Genomic DNA, 7,747 nt, shown 5'->3' on the forward strand with positions numbered 1-7,747 from the left:
ATACTTCCATGGGAACATGTCAGTGGAGCCTCCAGGCTGAGACTGATTCTACCCGAGGATGAAGCCTTACTTTCGGGTAAAAGTAGTCAGGCAGAGTGCCTGGATCATGGCCGAGAAAAACAAACACATGCACCACACACATTGGGGTCTATATTTCCCTGAAAGTTGTAAGACTCTGGATGAAAAAATGCCACCTCAGCCTCAAACCAGAGACTGGCTGATTCTACCCGAGGACGAAGCCTTATTTTCGGGTAAAAGTAGTCAGGCAGAGTGCCTGAAAAAAAAAAAAAAGGACGAAAAAGCATGAAAAGGAGTAAAAATGCCATCCAAATACACTCCTTTGATATAAAAGGGGTGAACATGCGTGCGCGCGTGCCTCTAATTCCATCCAAAGAAGACACTCCTTTGATGAAAAAAGAGGTGAAAATGCATGAAAACTGTGAAAAAGCATGAAAATGAATGAAATGCCGGTCACATTATTCATAATATATGCCCCTGAAGCCCATAATACTTCCATGGGAACATGTCAGTGGAGCCTCCACGCTGAGACTGATTCTACCCGAGGATGAAGCCTTACTTTCGGGTAAAAGTAGTCAGGCAGAGTGCCTGGATCATGGCCGAGAAAAACAAACACATGCACCACACACATTGGGGTCTATATTCCCCTGAAAGTTGTAAGACTCTGGATGAAAAAATGCCACCTCAGCCTCAAACCAGAGACTGGCTGATTCTACCCGAGGACGAAGCCTTATTTTCGGGTAAAAGTAGTCAGGCAGAGTGCCTGAAAAAAAAAAAAAAGGATGAAAAAGCATGAAAAGGAGTAAAAATGCCATCCAAATACACTCCTTTGATATAAAAGGGGTGAACATGCGTGCGTGCGTGCCTCTAATTCCATCCAAAGAAGACACTCCTTTGATGAAAAAAGAGGTGAAAATGCATGAAAACTGTGAAAAAGCATGAAAATGAATGAAATGCCGGTCACATTATTCATAATATATGCCCCTGAAGCCCATAATACTTCCATGGGAACATGTCAGTGGAGCCTCCAGGCTGAGACTGATTCTACCCGAGGATGAATCCTTACTTTCGGGTAAAAGTAGTCAGGCAGAGTGCCTGGATCATGGCCGAGAAAAACAAACACATGCACCACACACATTGGGGTCTATATTCCCCTGAAAGTTGTAAGACTCTGGATGAAAAAATGCCACCTCAGCCTCAAACCAGAGACTGCCTGATTCTACCCGAGGACGAAGCCTTATTTTCGGGTAAAAGTAGTCAGGCAGAGTGCCTGGATCATGGCCGAGAAAAACAAACACATGCACCACACACATTGGGGTCTATATTCCCCTGAAAGTTGTAAGACTCTGGATGAAAAAAATGCCACCTCAGCCTCAAACCAGAGACTGGCTGATTCTACCCGAGGACGAAGCCTTATTTTCGGGTAAAAGTAGTCAGGCAGACTGCCTGAAAAAAAAAAAAAAAGGATGAAAAAGCATGAAAAGGAGTAAAAATGCCATCCAAATACACTCCTTTGATATAAAAGGGGTGAACATGCGTGCGTGCGTGCCTCTAATTCCATCCAAAGAAGACACTCCTTTGATGAAAAAAGAGGTGAAAATGCATGAAAACTGTGAAAAAGCATGAAAATGAATGAAATGCCGGTCACATTATTCATAATATATGCCCCTGAAGCCCATAATACTTCCATGGGAACATGTCAGTGGAGCCTCCAGGCTGAGACTGATTCTACCCGAGGATGAATCCTTACTTTCGGGTAAAAGTAGTCAGGCAGAGTGCCTGGATCATGGCCGAGAAAAACAAACACATGCACCACACACATTGGGGTCTATATTCCCCTGAAAGTTGTAAGACTCTGGATGAAAAAATGCCACCTCAGCCTCAAACCAGAGACTGCCTGATTCTACCCGAGGACGAAGCCTTATTTTCGGGTAAAAGTAGTCAGGCAGAGTGGCTGAAAAAAAAAAAAGGACGAAAAAGCATGAAAAGGAGTAAAAATGCCATCCAAATACACTCCTTTGATATAAAAGGGGTGAACATGCGTGCGTGCGTGCCTCTAATTCCATCCAAAGAAGACACTCCTTTGATGAAAAAAGAGGTGAAAATGCATGAAAACTGTGAAAAAGCATGAAAATGAAAAAAAATGCTTGTGCCACTGGTTCTCATACGGTGCCCTGGCTCATGTGAGCGGGTCAAACCGCCTTGAATTTCATTCAAATACACTCATTTGATAAAAAGAGTAAAAATGCATGAAAACGACTAAAAATCATGAAAATGGATAAAATGCCTGTGCCACTGTGTCTAATATGACATCATGGGTCACCTGAGTGGGTCAAACTGTGTTGTGTTGTGTTGTCCTTGCGAATGGAGTACCAGGGGTGCGAGGCTGTCCTTGCGAAAATATGACAGAGTGTGAAATGGAGTACCAGGGGAGCAAAAAGAAGAAGGGGGAAAAAAGAGGTAAAATGCATGAAAACTGTGAAAAAGCATGAAAATGAATGAAATGCCGGTCACATTATTCATAATATATGCCCCTGAAGCCCATAATACTTCCATGGGAACATGTCAGTGGAGCCTCCAGGCTGAGACTGATTCTACCCGAGGATGAAGCCTTACTTTCGGGTAAAAGTAGTCAGGCAGAGTGCCTGGATCATGGCCGAGAAAAACAAACACATGCACCACACACATTGGGGTCTATATTCCCCTGAAAGTTGTAGAACCTGGATGAAAAAATGCCACCTCAGCCTCAAACCAGAGACTGGCTGATTCTACCCGAGGACGAAGCCTTATTTTCGGGTAAAAGTAGTCAGGCAGAGTGCCTGAAAAAAAAAAAAAAGGATGAAAAAGCATGAAAAGGAGTAAAAATGCCATCCAAATACACTCCTTTGATATAAAAGGGGTGAACATGCGTGCGTGCGTGCCTCTAATTCCATCCAAAGAAGACACTCCTTTGATGAAAAAAGAGGTGAAAATGCATGAAAACTGTGAAAAAGCATGAAAATGAAAAAAAATGCTTGTGCCACTGGTTCTCATACGGTGCCCTGGCTCATGTGAGCGGGTCAAACCGCCTTGAATTTCATTCAAATACACTCATTTTATAAAAAGAGTAAAAATGCATGAAAACGACTAAAAATCATGAAAATGGATAAAATGCCTGTGCCACTGTGTCTAATATGACATCATGGGTCACCTGAGTGGGTCAAACTGTGTTGTGTTGTGTTGTCCTTGCGAATGGAGTACCAGGGGTGCGAGGCTGTCCTTGCGAAAATATGACAGAGTGTGAAATGGAGTACCAGGGGAGCAAAAAGAAGAAGGGGGAAAAAAGAGGTAAAATGCATGAAAACTGTGAAAAAGCATGAAAATGAATGAAATGCCGGTCACATTATTCATAATATATGCCCCTGAAGCCCATAATACTTCCATGGGAACATGTCAGTGGAGCCTCCAGGCTGAGACTGATTCTACCCGAGGATGAAGCCTTACTTTCGGGTAAAAGTAGTCAGGCAGAGTGCCTGGATCATGGCCGAGAAAAACAAACACATGCACCACACACATTGGGGTCTATATTCCCCTGAAAGTTGTAGAACCTGGATGAAAAAATGCCACCTCAGCCTCAAACCAGAGACTGGCTGATTCTACCCGAGGACGAAGCCTTATTTTCGGGTAAAAGTAGTCAGGCAGAGTGCCTGAAAAAAAAAAAAAAGGATGAAAAAGCATGAAAAGGAGTAAAAATGCCATCCAAATACACTCCTTTGATATAAAAGGGGTGAACATGCGTGCGCGCGTGCCTCTAATTCCATCCAAAGAAGACACTCCTTTGATGAAAAAAGAGGTGAAAATGCATGAAAACTGTGAAAAAGCATGAAAATGAATGAAATGCCGGTCACATTATTCATAATATATGCCCCTGAAGCCCATAATACTTCCATGGGAACATGTCAGTGGAGCCTCCAGGCTGAGACTGATTCTACCCGAGGACGAAGCCTTATTTTCGGGTAAAAGTAGTCAGGCAGAGTGCCTGAAAAAAAAAAAAAAGGATGAAAAAGCATGAAAAGGAGTAAAAATGCCATCCAAATACACTCCTTTGATATAAAAGGGGTGAACATGCGTGCGCGCGTGCCTCTAATTCCATCCAAAGAAGACACTCCTTTGATGAAAAAAGAGGTGAAAATGCATGAAAACTGTGAAAAAGCATGAAAATGAATGAAATGCCGGTCACATTATTCATAATATATGCCCCTGAAGCCCAGAATACTTCCATGGGAACATGTCAGTGGAGCCTCCAGGCTGAGACTGATTCTACCCGAGGATGAAGCCTTACTTTCGGGTAAAAGTAGTCAGGCAGAGTGCCTGGATCATGGCCGAGAAAAACAAACACATGCACCACACACATTGGGGTCTATATTCCCCTGAAAGTTGTAAGACTGGATGAAAAAATGCCACCTCAGCCTCAAACCAGAGACTGGCTGATTCTACCCGAGGACGAAGCCTTATTTTCGGGTAAAAGTAGTCAGGCAGAGTGCCTGAAAAAAAAAAAAAAGGATGAAAAAGCATGAAAAGGAGTAAAAATGCCATCCAAATACACTCCTTTGATATAAAAGGGGTGAACATGCGTGCGTGCGTGCCTCTAATTCCATCCAAAGAAGACACTCCTTTGATGAAAAAAGAGGTGAAAATGCATGAAAACTGTGAAAAAGCATGAAAATGAAAAAAAATGCTTGTGCCACTGGGTCTCATACGGTGCCCTGGCTCATGTGAGCGGGTCAAACCGCCTTGAATTTCATTCAAATACACTCATTTGATAAAAAGAGTAAAAATGCATGAAAACGACTAAAAATCATGAAAATGGATAAAATGCCTGTGCCACTGTGTCTAATATGACGTCATGGGTCACCTGAGTGGGTCAAACTGTGTTGTGTTGTGTTGTCCTTGCGAATGGAGTACCAGGGGTGCGAGGCTGTCCTTGCGAAAATATGACAGAGTGTGAAATGGAGTACCAGGGGAGCAAAAAGAAGAAGGGGGAAAAAAGAGGTAAAATGCATGAAAACTGTGAAAAAGCATGAAAATGAATGAAATGCCGGTCACATTATTCATAATATATGCCCCTGAAGCCCATAATACTTCCATGGGAACATGTCAGTGGAGCCTCCAGGCTGAGACTGATTCTACCCGAGGATGAAGCCTTACTTTCGGGTAAAAGTAGTCAGGCAGAGTGCCTGGATCATGGCCGAGAAAAACAAACACATGCACCACACACATTGGGGTCTATATTCCCCTGAAAGTTGTAGAACCTGGATGAAAAAATGCCACCTCAGCCTCAAACCAGAGACTGGCTGATTCTACCCGAGGACGAAGCCTTATTTTCGGGTAAAAGTAGTCAGGCAGAGTGCCTGAAAAAAAAAAAAAAGGATGAAAAAGCATGAAAAGGAGTAAAAATGCCATCCAAATACACTCCTTTGATATAAAAGGGGTGAACATGCGTGCGTGCGTGCCTCTAATTCCATCCAAAGAAGACACTCCTTTGATGAAAAAAGAGGTGAAAATGCATGAAAACTGTGAAAAAGCATGAAAATGAAAAAAATGCCGGTCACATTATTCATAATATATGCCCCTGAAGCCCATAATACTTCCATGGGAACATGTCAGTGGAGCCTCCAGGCTGAGACTGATTCTACCCGAGGATGAAGCCTTACTTTCGGGTAAAAGTAGTCAGGCAGAGTGCCTGGATCATGGCCGAGAAAAACAAACACATGCACCACACACATTGGGGTCTATATTCCCCTGAAAGTTGTAAGACTCTGGATGAAAAAATGCCACCTCAGCCTCAAACCAGAGACTGGCTGATTCTACCCGAGGACGAAGCCTTATTTTCGGGTAAAAGTAGTCAGGCAGAGTGCCTGAAAAAAAAAAAAAAAGGATGAAAAAGCATGAAAAGGAGTAAAAATGCCATCCAAATACACTCCTTTGATATAAAAGGGGTGAACATGCGTGCGCGCGTGCCTCTAATTCCATCCAAAGAAGACACTCCTTTGATGAAAAAAGAGGTGAAAATGCATGAAAACTGTGAAAAAGCATGAAAATGAATGAAATGCCGGTCACATTATTCATAATATATGCCCCTGAAGCCCATAATACTTCCATGGGAACATGTCAGTGGAGCCTCCAGGCTGAGACTGATTCTACCCGAGGATGAAGCCTTACTTTCGGGTAAAAGTAGTCAGGCAGAGTGCCTGGATCATGGCCGAGAAAAACAAACACATGCACCACACACATTGGGGTCTATATTCCCCTGAAAGTTGTAAAGCTCTGGATGAAAAAATGCCACCTCAGCCTCAAACCAGAGACTGGCTGATTCTACCCGAGGACGAAGCCTTATTTTCGGGTAAAAGTAGTCAGGCAGAGTGCCTGAAAAAAAAAAAAAAGGATGAAAAAGCATGAAAAGGAGTAAAAATGCCATCCAAATACACTCCTTTGATATAAAAGGGGTGAACATGCGTGCGTGCGTGCCTCTAATTCCATCCAAAGAAGACACTCCTTTGATGAAAAAAGAGGTGAAAATGCATGAAAACTGTGAAAAAGCATGAAAATGAATGAAATGCCGGTCACATTATTCATAATATATGCCCCTGAAACCCATAATACTTCCATGGGAACATGTCAGTGGAGCCTACAGGCTGAGACTGATTCTACCCGAGGATGAAGCCTTACTTTCGGGTAAAAGTAGTCAGGCAGAGTGCCTGAAAAAAAAAAAAAAAGGATGAAAAAGCATGAAAAGGAGTAAAAATGCCATCCAAATACACTCCTTTGATATAAAAGGGGTGAACATGCGTGCGCGCGTGCCTCTAATTCCATCCAAAGAAGACACTCCTTTGATGAAAAAAGAGGTGAAAATGCATGAAAACTGTGAAAAAGCATGAAAATGAATGAAATGCCGGTCACATTATTCATAATATATGCCCCTGAAGCCCATAATACTTCCATGGGAACATGTCAGTGGAGCCTCCAGGCTGAGACTGATTCTACCCGAGGATGAAGCCTTACTTTCGGGTAAAAGTAGTCAGGCAGAGTGCCTGGATCATGGCCGAGAAAAACAAACACATGCACCACACACATTGGGGTCTATATTCCCCTGAAAGTTGTAAAGCTCTGGATGAAAAAATGCCACCTCAGCCTCAAACCAGAGACTGGCTGATTCTACCCGAGGACGAAGCCTTATTTTCGGGTAAAAGTAGTCAGGCAGAGTGCCTGAAAAAAAAAAAAAAGGATGAAAAAGCATGAAAAGGAGTAAAAATGCCATCCAAATACACTCCTTTGATATAAAAGGGGTGAACATGCGTGCGTGCGTGCCTCTAATTCCATCCAAAGAAGACACTCCTTTGATGAAAAAAGAGGTGAAAATGCATGAAAACTGTGAAAAAGCATGAAAATGAATGAAATGCCGGTCACATTATTCATAATATATGCCCCTGAAACCCATAATACTTCCATGGGAACATGTCAGTGGAGCCTACAGGCTGAGACTGATTCTACCCGAGGATGAAGCCTTACTTTCGGGTAAAAGTAGTCAGGCAGAGTGCCTGGATCATGGCCGAGAAAAACAAACACATGCACCACACACATTGGGGTCTATATTCCCCTGAAAGTTGTAAGACTCTGGATGAAAAAATGCCACCTCAGCCTCAAACCAGAGACTGGCTGATTCTACCCGAGGACGAAGCCTTATTTTCGG

The sequence above is a fragment of the Platichthys flesus genome (genome assembly GCF_949316205.1).
Source record: "Platichthys flesus chromosome 22 unlocalized genomic scaffold, fPlaFle2.1 SUPER_22_unloc_2, whole genome shotgun sequence".
NCBI classification, from domain to species: Eukaryota; Metazoa; Chordata; class Actinopteri; order Pleuronectiformes; family Pleuronectidae; genus Platichthys; species Platichthys flesus.